Source organism: Bos grunniens, chromosome 1 (assembly GCF_055505025.1).
Source record: "Bos grunniens cultivar Pamir isolate PY7600 chromosome 1, Bosgru_T2T1.0, whole genome shotgun sequence".
Taxonomy (NCBI): domain Eukaryota; kingdom Metazoa; phylum Chordata; class Mammalia; order Artiodactyla; family Bovidae; genus Bos; species Bos grunniens.
Window position 1 is genome coordinate 75167503 of NC_141165.1, and position 14279 is coordinate 75181781.

Sequence of the window (14279 nt, forward strand, 5' to 3'; positions counted from 1 at the left end):
TGGCACTTTTGCTATGCTCTCTTTTTCTGTTTTTATTTCTCTGATAGTTGAAGTGTCCTGGTTGAAGGTTTGCTTTCCTTGTCCCCCCCTTTTTTAAACAATTTCACTGCATCCATGTCGGCAAAGGCTTGTATAATAGAACAAAAATAACAACTTGCTGGCCCTGTTGACTTAACAGCAGGTTCTAGCTTCAAAGCATTGTGCCAAAAACAGGTCCCTTTTCTCTGCCTTCAGAATCCTCCAAGACTGCTTCAAAGGAAGAAAAAAAAAGAATAGAAGCAAAATATGTTATCTGAAAAGCCCTAGAACATGTTGCACATGAAGGCCTCTTTCACTCTTGTCAAGGCAGCAAAGGCAGGCAAGGTGGTGGTGGTGACTGCTGCCGCTCAGAGCCATCGCACTGTACCATGAGGAGCTGGAAAGGGCATCCGCCACTTAGTCCCACTCAGTAAACAAAGGAGGAAACTGGACTCTAGAGGGAAATTTTTTTGCCTCTCTCAAATGTTAACATGGAACACACTTCTAACACAGTAGTTAAAAACCCATGTTTTGGGTTCAGCCAGACTTGGATTCAAAGATCGATTCTTCCACTTCCTTATCTGAATAACCTCAAGTCAGCCTCCCTGTTTCCTTCTCTGTAAAAGGATAATGCTACCTCTCAGAATTTAAAGATTAAATGAGAAACGATTTAAGTGCCTACCACTGAGCCTGACACATATCAAATACTCAGTAAATTATAACTGGCATTAAAACACAAGTTTCCCCCAACTCCTAGTCTAATGTCCTTTCACTTTGTTATGCTACTGATATTATTGTCCATTCAGCAAATATTTCTTTGTAGTAGATAATGAGCAAAGAAGCAGACTACAGAGATGAGAAATAACACCCATGCTCTCAAGGACCTCAGCCATTAGTGGAGAAGGTAGACAGGTGCCCTGACAGTTACCTTGCAGCTTGACACATGCCATGCAGGGTGATGGGGTGCTGCCTTGTTTTGAAATTACTAACCTCATTTAGTACAGCTCTTATATCCTTTAGGTACAGAGTCCAATTAAGAAACTTGAGAAATGGTTAGCTGCTCCCCTACAATCTTGTTACTAGATTATAATCAAAGCAAATCCAACCGTACTTAAAGACATTTATTAAATTAATATCTCGAAAACATTTTATCCAGACTATTAATACATATTTTGAATACCTTTTATTTTAGCAATGAGAGACCATTTCTACTATTTAACATTCTGATTATCAAGCCATTAATTTTACCAAAGGAAAATTTTTCTGGTGTTTTCTGAGCTAATGAGCAAAGTCATAGGTGTTAGTCCATATATGAACAGCTAAAAGGCTTTTAGGAGCCTCCTTTGGAAGTTCATGTGTTGCCGTCTCTGAAATGTGGATTCTTGGTTAGGGCCACTGACCACCCTGACTTGAAGCCCTAACTTAACAGCACGTACTTAATATCTCACTGGTTACAGTGTTTAGAAAAACTTTAAAATGTACATCATAACAGGTGCTTCTCCCAGACTAAGAGAAGAGATCAGGGAAGGCTTCCCAGTGGAGGTAGAGCTTAATCCAGCCTGGAAACAAGGGAAAAGGTGGTATTGGCAGATATGGGTGAACACAACACATTTCAGGAAATGGGGGCTGTTCTGCTTATCTTAAATCTGGGAGCTTGCAGCAGCCCAGTGAAATAAACAAGAGTCCAGGTGACAGAGCGCAGCCTGTGAAGTTTGCTTTTCATCTCAAGGATAAGTGCTCCCTTCAAACATGAGGTTTGAGGCGGAAGGACCAACTAGAGGAAACAAAATCCTAAGCCTGTGCTATGCTAATGGAGTGAGGGGGTGAGGTAGATTCAAGTCTTAGCCTTTTTTGTCCCCCTACAATGGCACCCCACTCCAGTACTGTTGCCCAGAAAATCCCATGGATGGAGGAGCCTGGTGGGCTGCAGTCCATGGGGTCGCACAGAGTCGGCCACGACTGAAGCGACTTGCCAGTGGCAGTGGCAGTACACCCTTTTGACACCCTAAGTCTTAAGTTAGGCGTCCTTCCTTTTTTGAGCTCTCAGAGTACCCTGAACTTGTGTCTACCAACATGCTTACCTGGCTGTGTTGACATTGCCTCTTTGCTTATATGTATCCCCAACTAGACCCTCCACCTCAGAGGGCAGGGCCCACAGCAGTTGTGTTTCTTGTTCCTCTAAGTGTAGAACAGAGTACGCAGTTGCTCAGGAGTTGTTTCGTGGAGGAGAGAGATGTAAGATTCCACAGACTTCATAGTTGTTTTGGGGGCTCAAGGGGGAAGAGGAAGTTTCTGCTGAATAACTCTAGAAGGAACCAGTGAAACATCATTGCTGTCCTGGGCTTGTGTTCCCAGCATGGTCAGCTCCTTACTGTTTGAGCTCAGTCAGCAACACTCTGACACGATCAGTGTGAGGCTCAGCGTTACTGAGCCTTGTTACTTCCCTAGTTCGGCACGTGTATCTGTGTTTGTTTGTGCATATCTGTGTATCCTGGTTGTCATCTTGGATCTGCAGTCACTCTTCCCAAAGCTGCACTGACAGATGGGAGCACCAGCAGTATCTGTTGAACAGTGTGACTGCCAGAGTGACATGTGTAAGAAACACAAAAGAGCAGCAGTGTTCTTGATTTGAGCCAAAGCTTTTTTCTGTTGACCAGTAACCACAGGAAGTGTTTGGTGACTCTGCTGTCAGTGTTGGCCCTGCCAAGAGCCACATTCAAGTGCTGAGGAGCCGGGAGCCGTGTTGGCTCAGGGTGGGTATCTCGTGGAGGAGTCATTCTATTCTGCTGCCGTGTCAGGACCTGGCAGATTCCATGAGCATTTCGTATTTTAGAAATTCCTTTGGAAAGCTCCGGATTAGAAATACTTATCATGTGTAATAATTTATCTATAGTGCTTAAAATTTGTATACCATATTTTTTGTATATAAAATTTCTTCTTAATGCGCTCTAACTGATAAGTTCAATAAAAAAAAGTAGGAAGACGCATATACTTTCCTAGGACTTCTGTATCTTGAATGTATCTTGATCTTGGATGACTAGAAATTTGAAAATTAGGTACATTTTCCTTAGATAGAAATTGTCATAGAGTTCATTGCAATAAACTCCATAGCATAGATCAAGATTGGAGGTACTGTTGGTGTTTGAGGTGGATTAAAGAAGTGTAGAGAGTTAGTGGAAGGCAGCATTAAAAACCTCTTAGCTATAAATGCATCATTTCTTCACTACGCTAGAAACACCAACCAGAACTTGTGTGGCAAAGTTGACATTGCTGTTCACTCACTCAGTTGTGTCCAACTCTTTGCAACCCCATGGACTGCAGCACACCAGACTTCCCTGTCCTTCACTATCTCCCAGAATTTGCTCAGACTCATGTCTATTGAGTCGATGATGCCATCCAGCCACCTCATTCTTTGTTACCCCCTCCTCCTCCCATCTTCTGTCTTTCCCAGCATCAGGATCTTTTCCAATGAGTTGGCTCTTCGCATCCAGTGGACAAAGTATTGGAGCTTCAGCATCAATCATTCCAATGAATATTTAGAATGAACAATGGCATTGTTACATGCATAATAATCAGAGAAAGCAGTTTTGTCTTATTCTTGATTACAAAAGCATGGTTACACTCTCTGAGCCATCCCTGTTTTAGACGAGCTTTCTCTGCTGTTGTGGAAGCATCAGGGGCTGGGTACTCTGGCTGGTGGAGCCCACTAGTTAGGGGTACACTCAGTGTTCTCTTCTTCCAGTTAGGGAGGAAACTGGGAGTGGCAGAGTGGGACGCCTTTCTAATAGTTCTGGGTACATTCAGCAGATATTCAATAAGCCTATAATGTGCCAGGCTCTTAACTACACAAGTTAATGGTGACTGAACTGGTGGATTTAATAGCCAAGCCTCCCAGAAATTGGTGCACAATTTCACACGTAATATCAGAATTTAGAGCTGACTTTTTTTCTGAAATGTTCTGGTGAGGCAGAATTTTTATAGATGATTCCAAGTCTTGCCAGTCATGTCAGGAATGTAGATGACTGTATTTGCTCATGATTTTTATTAAATTATGGAGTGGGAAGTTTGTTTTTTTTTATGGAAAAAGCCTCATAGAACCACTGTTTCCATAGCAACAGGAAAAACTGGCTGCTTTAACTGACCAGCCCAAGAATGATAGTTTCACAAAAGTCAAAGCAACACAAAAGGAGAAAGTGCTAAGAGACAGATGCAACAGTTCCTAGCTGTTGTGTGATGATGGCTTAAATAAGAATTCATTTGCCTTCTTTATTTAATTGAAGTGCAGTTGATGTACAATATTATATAGGTTGTTGTCGTTGTTGTTGAGCCACCAAGTCGTGTCCGACTCTTCACAACCCCATGGACTGTAGCACGCCAAGTTTCCCTGTCCCTCACCATCTCCCCCAGGTTCATGTCCATTGAATCGGTGATGCCAGCCAACTATCTCATCCTCTGTCACCCTCTTCTCCTTCTGCCTTCAGTCTTTCCCAGCATCAGGATCTTTTCCAGTGAGTCAATAAGCTACAGGTATACAATATAGTGATTCACAATTTTTAAAGGTTATAGTCCATTTATAGTTATTATAAAATATTGGCTATATTCCCTGTGTTGTACAATGTATCCTTGTAGCTTATTTTGTATATAATGGTTTGTCCCTCCCACTCCCCTCCCCTTGTATTTCCTGTCCCCACTGGTAACCACTAGTTTGTTCTGTCTGAGAGTCTGTTTCTTTTCTCTGAGACATTCACTAGTTTGTTGTATTTTTTAAATTCTGCATATAAGTGATACCACATACTATTTGTCTTTCTCTATCTGATTTATTTCACTTAGCATAATACCTTCCACATCCATGTATGTTGCTGCAAGTAGTAAAATTTCATTCTTTTTTATGGCTGAGTAGAATTCCATTGTACATATATACATCTTCTTTATTCTTTCATCTGTTGATGGATACTTAGGTTGCTTCCAGTTTTTTTTTTTTTTTTGTAATTGTAAATAATCCTTCTATGAATATTAGGGTGCGTGTATCTTTTCAAATTAGTGTTTTGAGGGTTTTTTTGGATATATACCCAGGAGTGGAATTTCTGGGTTATGTAGTAGTTTTATTTTTAGTTTAATAAGAAACCTCCATACTGTTTTCCACAGTGGCTGCACAATTGACATTCCCATCAACAGCATACGAGGGTTCCCTTCTCTCTACATTGTTGCCAACATTTATTTTTTTGTGTTTTTAATCCTGAGTTACATGAACTATTTATTTTGGATATTAACCTCTTATCAGTCATATCATTTGCAATTCCTTTTCTCATTCAGTAGGTTGTCTTTTTTGTTGATGGTTTCCTTCACTATGCAAAAGCTTTTAAGTTTAATTAGGTCCTATTTGTTTATTTTTCCTTCTGTCTCCATTACTCTAGGAAATGGATCTAATGGATCCAAAAAATACTGCCACAATTTATGTCAAAGAGTGTTCTTCCTGTGTCTTTCTCTAGGAGTTTTATGATTTTAGGTCTTACATTTAGGTCTTTAATTTGAGTTTATTTTTGTGTATGGTGTTACAGAATGTTCTAATTTCACGTGTAACTGTCCGTTTTTCCCCACACCACTTGAAGAGATTGTCCTTTCTCCATTGTATATTCTTGCATGCTTTGTTGTAGATTACTGACCATAAGTGCATGGATTTCTTTCTGAACTTTATTCTGTTCCATTGATCTGTGTATTGGTTTTTGTGCCAATACCATACTGTTCTGATTGCTATAACTTTGTAGTATAAGCTAAAGTCATTGGCCTTTTTGTGCCTCACCCTTAACTCTCCTGCAAGGGTGTGACTCCTCACGAACAACAAAGTGATAGCCCTTGTATGCTGCCTCTTTCCTTAAAGTATTTGTCTTAGAAAAACTTAGATGCACATTATATCCAGATGTGACTTCCATGCCTCTATTGATTTAACAAACAGAGCAACCAGGGGATGTGATTTGATCTTTGTTTTTGCATAGACAGAATAGAAGATCTCAGCAGGCCAAAGGACCTCTTTATGCTGATGTGAAGAAGCTGAGGTGCAGTCGCCTTCAGATATCTGGAGGGTGCTGATTTGGAAGTTAGAAGTGTTGTTTGTATTGGGTTGGCCAAAAATTTTGTTTAGGCTGAACTACTGGGTTGGCCAAAAATTTCTTTTGGGTTTCCTGAATGAAATTTTTGGCCAACCCAATTCAAAGGATGCTTCTGACTTCCAAATTTTTGGCCAACCCAGTAAGTAGTTCAGAGGACAGACTAGTACTTAAGGGTAAATACTGCGTAAATGATGATGTTGGTTTAGTATGAGAATTTTCTTACATTACCTATTACCAGAGGTATGCAGGCAGTGGCAGCATGTCTGTCTCTCAAAGCTTCTATAGATGTATTCTTGCTCTGGGTGAGAGGGTGGACTGGTTGATTTTTAGATCTTTTGGAAGGTTAAGATCTTATGAGTCTGTAGTTGCATTAAGCAAGTGGCATGCTCGTTAATATGCTGAATGATTTTAGTTAGACCCTAACACCTAGTCTGAATTAATAGAATATGTTGTCTATCAAAGAAAAACAAATTTGGACTTAGATAAAAAGAGACTTCATTCAAAAGAATTACTGCCATAAGGGGAGGGAGCTATTACAATAGAAGGGAGGAAGCTATTACCATAGGGGGAACATTTGACCAAAGGATCTGCAAGGGTCTCAAAGATCAGGCAGAAAGGAAATTTCTTTTATAAAGGCAGGTAAACAAGTCTAGGAAGGACCAGATATGGGGGAGTAGGTGGCAGAATCAGACAGTGATCAAGAAATGTCTTTCCTTGATGTCAGCTGATTCTCAGATGATATCATTAAGGAGAGGTTGTATGCTGGCTTGAGCAGAGGGTGGGTCAGAAGCTTGAGAGGAGAGAAGCCTAGCTAACATTTGGTCATCAGTTGGCAAGCATTTTGTTCTAATCAATCAGTGAGGACAGGCACGTCAGCTAATCTTTTTTGAGGCAAAGAATGGAAACTTGGTAGGTGTGTGTCTGGCTTTGTCATATGTAAGCCTGAGGACTAGCTAGGTCTTCTCTGAGTCTTATGGGGAGGGGTGGTTCTTTGTGTTCTGGAAAACAGGTTAAGGGGAATTTCCTTATCTGACTGTTTGCCAGGAGTTCATGGCTCAGGTAAAGTTTGACATGGTCATGGATCTGACTGTTGCTGCCATGTTCTTTCCTATTCTTATTTATTTACTTAATGTGCTGTTGATTTACAGTGTTGGTTAAATTTTTTTGTACAGCAGAGTGACTCAATTATATACATATATACATTCCTTTTCATTCTGGTTTATCCCAGGATATTGAATGGAATGCCATGTGCTATATAATAGGACATTGTTTATCCATTCTGTTTGTTATAGTTTGCGTCTACCAATCCCAGACTCCTAGTCCATCCCCCTTCTGCCCCTCTCCCCCTTGGCAGCCACAAGTCTGTTCTCTCTTTGAGTCTGTTTCTGTTTTGTAGATAGGTTCCTTTTTGCCATATTTTAGATTCCACATAAAAGTGATATCCTATATTTGTCTTTCTGACTTCACTTAGTATGATGATTACTAATTGCATCCATGTTGTTGCAGATGGCATTATTTTGTTCTTTTTTTATGGCTGAATAGTATTCCATTGTATATATGCACCACATCTTATTTATCAATTCATCTGTCAGTGGACATTTAGGTTGTTTCCATATCTTGGGTATTGTGAATGGTGTTGCTGTGATCATATGGGTACACCTTTTTTTTTTTAGTTTTATTTTTTGAACTGACTTCTTTTATATTGGGGTATAGCTGACCAACAACGTTGTGATAGTTTAGGTGAACAATGAAGAGCCTCAGCCATACATGTACATGTACCCATTCTCCTCCAAACCCCCCTCCCATTAAGGCCGCCACATAACATTGAGCAGAGGTCCATGTGCTGTACAGTAGGTTCTTGTTGGTTATCCATTTTACATATAGCAGTGTGTACGTGACCATCCCAAACTACCTAACTATCCCTTTCCTGGCAACCATAAGTTCGTTTTGTAAGTCTTTGAGTCTCTTTCTGTTTTGTTAAGTTCATTTGTATCATTTCTAAAAGGTATTGTTTTTCTACATTCTCCTTCTGCTATTTCATTGTTAGTGTAAAGAAATGCAACCAATTTCTGGATGTTAATCTTGTGCCCTGCTGTGTTGCTGAATTCATTTATCAGTTCTAGTAGTTTTTGTGTGGAGTCTCTAAGATTTTTTATATACAGTATCATTTCATCTGCAGACAGTGACAATTCTACTTCCTCCTCCAATTTGAATATGAACAATTATATGTTAACAAATTTGACGACCTAGAAGAAATAGACAACTTTCTAGAAACACACAGTCCATAAAAACTGAATAAAAAAGAAATAGATGATTTGAACAGACCAATCACTAGAAGTGAAATAGAATCTGTAATTTAAAAACAAACAACCAAAAAAAACTCCCTGCAAACTAAAGTTCAGAACCAGGGCTTCACAGGCAAATTCTACCCAACATACAAAGAACTTTTACTGATCCTTCTCAGACTCTTCCAAAAGATTGAAGAGGAGGGAGCACTCCCAAAGCCACCATCACCCTAATACCAAAACCAAAGATACCACCAAAAAAGAAAATTACAGGCCAGTACCTTTCATAGTGAATATAGATGCAAAAATTCACAGCAAAATTTTAGTTAGCCACATCTGTGATCTAAAGATCATACACAGTGACCAAGTGGGATTCATCCCAAGTTCACAAGGATAGTTCAGCATATGCAAATTAATGTGATATACTACATTAACAAAAGAAAAGACAAGAACCACACAGTCATCTCAATAAATGCAAAAAAAAAAAAAAACCCATTGGACAGAATTCAACATCTTTTCATGCTAAGTCTTACCAAAATGGATACAGAGGGAATGCATCTCAACTAATTAAAAGCTATTTATGACAAACCCACAGCCAATGTAATCCTCAACAGTGAAAAGCTGAAAGCGTTCCCACTAAAATCTGAAATAAGATAAGGATGCCCACTCTCAGTCCACTTCTGTTCAATACAGTATTGGAAGTCCTAGCCACAGCAATGAGACAAGAAAAAGATACCCAAATTGGAAGGGAAGAGGTAAACTGCATGTATAAACTGCATGTCACTATATGCAGATGACATGATATTATATATAGAAAACCTTCATTCTTTTCCATGATTATGACCTGAAGTCCATGACTTCGGCTTTCTGAAACCTGCCTATTAGTCCTCAGGTAGAAAGAGAGAATGTCAATGAGAAACAGTTACTAAGAAGGACAGCAGTGAGCATTTGTTTATGACACTAATCCTTCTCTACTATAATAGTATGTATCTTCTGGCTTGAAAAGTGAGACTAGCCAAGGGTCTCAGGGGATCTCAGAATTCTTACTCAGTGTGCAGATCCCATTCCTCACCCATTTCTTTTGCATTAAGTTAATATTTTCTAATGTAGCATTTTGATTAATGTGTTTTTTTTTAATTAATAAACTTTGTTAGAGCAGTTTCAGGTTTATGGAAAATATGCAGTTACCATATATCCCCTTACCCCAATTTTCCCTGTTATTAACCTCTAGCATTTCTGTGGTATATGTATTACACTTAATTAGCCACCATTATTATTAGCTAAAATCAAAAGTTTACACTACAGTCATATGTACAGTTTACATCACCTAATCATCATTCCCTCCCTCCCTGCAAAGTTCTGGCAGCTGCTGTGCTTTTTTGTTTGTTTGTTTTTAACTGTCTACATAGTTTTTTCTTTTCCAGAATGTCCTATTGTTGGACAGTGTGCAGCCTTTTCCTTCTCTAGGTTCTGTTTCTATAAATTGAACCGGAAGCACATTAACTTTTTTAGCAGCCATTTGGTAAAGATGATTCAACTATGTTTGATAGCAAACTCCTGATTCTGTTCACACATGCTGCTGGTCCTGCCCTATGTAAATAAATCAGTTTCTAGAGTCAAAACAGGGCTTTTCTTGCATTGTTTCAGTTTATAACCTTTGGGAGTCATGTATTTTCATACCATGCATGTTGGCCTGTTTTATGTTTATCCAAGCCATGGATAAAATATTTGTACTGAACAAAGCCAGGAATAGAGCGGTGTAGCTGATCATGAGACACCTAGTCATGTTTATTAGTCACCATACTTTGGCAGTTGAAGGTTAATGGATGTGATTTTTCAGCTTCTTAATGTGACACCTTAATATTCTGCTTCTTGGTTATTAATAGTTGATACGATTGTTTCCACTGAGTAGAATCCAGTCATATGAAAGCATATACGTATGTGAGACCACATCAGAGCCAGTGGTGTTTCTTTATTCTATCTTTGGTCCCCTCTCAGTATATGGAAGTATATAATAAGTAGTGCTTATCAAACAAGTAATGCCATCATGTCTACCATCTCCTTGGAATTTTGGACCCTACTGCAGCTCAGAGTATTGAGCAGCTTACAGAAGGGCCTTTCCCCTCCAACAGTATTCCTGATGAAGCTTTTCAGCCTTGCTAAAATACATGGCAGAGATCTTCTTTTCTCTTCAGCATGTGTGACAGAGCAGCCAACAGCTTATTGTTGTGCATTAAAAACAACTCAGTAGGCCATTCTTAATTGCACTCTGGAGTCTATGACCTTTACAAATAGGTGATATTTCAATAAACAGCAGAGCTTTGCAGTTTGAATTGCTTTAATGTACGTGATGTTCCTGAGTGGCTGATATACTGTTACCTAGAGTACAGCCTTCTGTCTGGACCACTGTCCCAAATCAGTTACTGTGTCACCCCTGAAAGCTCCCAGTCCTTTCATGGAATATCATAACATGGAATCGAGTATGTACAGCCAACAGTGAGAAATCTTTGGTTAAAGGAAGAGAAGATGAAGAGTGGGTATTTACTTAATATGGTGTGTTCTGTCTGACAGGTCACTGCTTTGGGACTTTTGTGGGTTTTGTTGTTTTCTATAATGGCACCCCACTCCAGTACTCTTGCCTGGAAAATCCCATGGACGGAGGAGCCTGGTAGGCTGCAGTCCATGGGGTCGTGAAGAGTCGGACACGACTGAGCAACTTCACTTTCACTTTTCTCTTTCATGCATTGGAGAAGGAAATGGCAACCCACTCCAGTGTTCTTGCCTGGAGAATCCCAGGGACGGGGGAGCCTGGTGGGCTGCCATCTATGGGGTCGCACAGAGTGGGATATGACTGAAGCAACTTAGCAGCAGCAGCATACATATCCCACAGGCATTCTAGTTGTGATTCTGTTTTGACATGAATACGTTTTAGCCCCCAGGTTTTGTGGTGAAATAGCTGTTAATGGTAGCTATTATTCCAGACACAGCATTTTCTTAAAGAAGAGACCCCACTCTAAATGGTTGAGTCACATAACTTTTTCCTTTATTGATTGATTCAGTTAAGGCTACCTTTTTATGGAACTACACAGGGCAATTCATATCTGTCTCCAGCAACTTCACTGCACTGTGCGAAAGAAAATGAAATTCTACAGAGATTTCTTTGCAGTCTTTAGGAAGAAGAAATTCTCTAATTCCCCGTGTTTTGCTTTTAGCTGTAAGAAGTCTTCTTCAACAGTGCCAACCATCTTTCCCTACTCTTCCCATTTGCTTCAGTAGTGCTGTGATTCCCCAGTCAGTGTACCTGTCTACTTCCAAGAATCTCTTCACTGACCCACTGCCTCTGTCTCCTAGAGCTCCAGTGCCCCCTGCTCCACCCCTTCTATGCTGAGAAAACTTCAGTTGCTCCTTGGTGCTAACAAAGTTAAGTCTGAATAAGTTTAGATTGACAGTTTAGGCCATTGATGCACACCAGTCCACACTTTGTCCTCATCTTCTCTTCTTTTCCTTCTTCTTTAACTAAAGGAAATTTCTCACTTTCTTAAGCATAATGAATCCCATGTCCACGTATTTGCTCTTCCTCTCCTTTCTGTAGTCTGGAATGTCCTTCCTTCCCTCCCCTCACAAGTGATGCCTTATTTTTAACCTCCAGCTCAAATTCTGCTTCATTCGAAAAATATTTATCGAGTACCTTCTGTACAACCAGGCACCGGTCTGTGTACAAGGGGATCCTGCAGGGAACAAAGCCAAGTCTCTGCCTTCACAGAGCTCACATTCAGCTGACAGAGGGGAAATATTAAAGATATATGGTGTGTTATATTCTGAAAAGGCTATGGAGGAAAAACACAATGAGGGAGATAAAAAGGAAGATTGCATTTTTAAATGGAGTAGTCATCGAAGGTTGATAGCTAACGTTTTCTACCTGAAAAAAGTTGAAGGTTCAGTCATGGAGCTTCCCTGATAGCTCAGTTGGTAAAGAATCTGCCTGCAGTGTGGGAGACCTGGGTTGGGAAGATTGGAGAAGGGAAAGGCTACCCACTCCAGTATTCTGGCCTGGAGAATTTCATGGGGTCACAAAAAGTCAGACACACCTGAGCAACTTTCACTTTCACTCATGTGAGCCTGAGTGGAAAGAGCATTCCAGTCAGAAGAAACAGCAGATGCTGTGGTCTGGATGCAGGAGAGTGCCAGCGTGACCTGGGAACAACACAGAGGCCACTCTGCCTGGGATACCGCGTTGTGGCTGTGGTGGCAAACATTTGGAGAGGTTTTCTTCCTCGATTTCTAGTTCACTGAGAAATCAATTGAGAATATGAAGGAAGTAAGGAATGTTGAGAGTTTGGAGAGAGAGGAAAACCTGTGCCATAGTGGCAGAGTGAATAGGCCAGGGAGATAATCAGGAAACCCACTTGCAGTTCATAATATGGAATTTAAATGTCTTTGACGTCTTCCTTTGAATTCTTACAGCAGTTGTTACTCATACTTCATTTGGTACTTGGCATAAACTGCTGTCTATCGTTTTCAGTGTCTGGCCTAACTTTCTAACTTGTTATTTGTTGTGGCCTTTTTTTTTTTTTTTTTTTAATATGTTATACCCCACCTGTCTCCTCAACTGCTTTGAGGTAATTTTCAATATGCAAACAGCAGAAAAGGACAAAAATAATGGAGAGTGTCAGAACAAAATGAAAATATACTTGAGTAGAATTTAGTAATAGCTGAAAAGCATTTGGAGAGGAGGAATCTTGAATGAAAAATTTTTAACCTCCACTATCTAAAACAGGGAGTCACAAAGAGTTGGACATGACCAAGAGACTGAACTGAATCTGAAACAGGACAGTTTGTTGAAATACAGTGAAACCCACCTTCTCATTGCCTCAATTGTTACCCCACACATCCACCTTGATTCCCAGGATAAAAGTTTTACATGTACCCAATATATTCAGTCAGTTCAGGTTGTTCAGTTGTGTCCGACTCTTTGCGACCCCCATGGACTGCAGCACGCCAGGCTTCCCTGTCCATCACCAACTCCCAGAGCTTGCTCAAATTCATGTCCATCAAGATGGTGATGCCATCCAACCATCTCATCCTCTCTCGTCCCCTTCTCCTCCCTTCAACCTTTCCCAGCATCACGGTCTTTTCCAGTGAATCAGTTCTTCGCATCAGGTGGCCTAAGTATTGGAGCTTCAGCTTCAGCATCAGTCCTTCCAATGAATATTCAGGACTGATTTCCTTTAGGATTGAATGGTCTGATCTCCTTGCAGTCCAAGAGACTCTCAAGAGTCTTCTCCAGCATCATAATTTGAAAGTATCAACTATTTGGCATTTACCCTTCTTTATGGTCCAGTTGTCACATCCATATATGACTACTGGAAAAACCATAGCTTTGACTATATGAGCCTTTGTCAGCAAAATGATGTCTCTGCTCTTTAATACACTGTCTAGGGTTGTCTCTCACAACTTTCCTTCCAAGGAGCAAGCATCTTGAGTTTCATGGCTGTAGTCACCCTCTGCAGTGATTTTGCCACTTTTCCCCCTTCTGTTTGCCCTGAAGTATTGGGACCAGATTCTTTGATCTTAGTTTTTTGAATGTTGAGTTTCAAACCAGCTGTTCCTCTCTCCTCTTTCACCCTCATCAAAAGGTTCCTCTTTACTTGTCATTAGAGTGGTATCATCTGCATATCTGAGATTGTTGATATGTCTCCCAGCAGTCTTGATTCCAGCTTGTGATTCATCCAGCCTGGCATTTTGCATGATGTATTCTGCATGTAAGTTGAATAAGCAGGGTGACAAAATACAGCCTTGACATACTCCTTTCCCAATTTTGAACCAGTCTGTTGTTCCATGTCTGGTTCTAACTGTTGTTTCTTGACCT

The 14279-nt window shown here is 40.2% G+C and overlaps 1 protein-coding gene across 8 annotated transcripts in view; it reads left to right on the forward strand.

Moving 5' to 3' along the window:
- The window catches only part of VPS8 (VPS8 subunit of CORVET complex), a 302600-nt gene that overhangs the window by 266098 nt on the left and 22223 nt on the right, over positions 1 to 14279 (forward strand). The window lies entirely within an intron of this gene.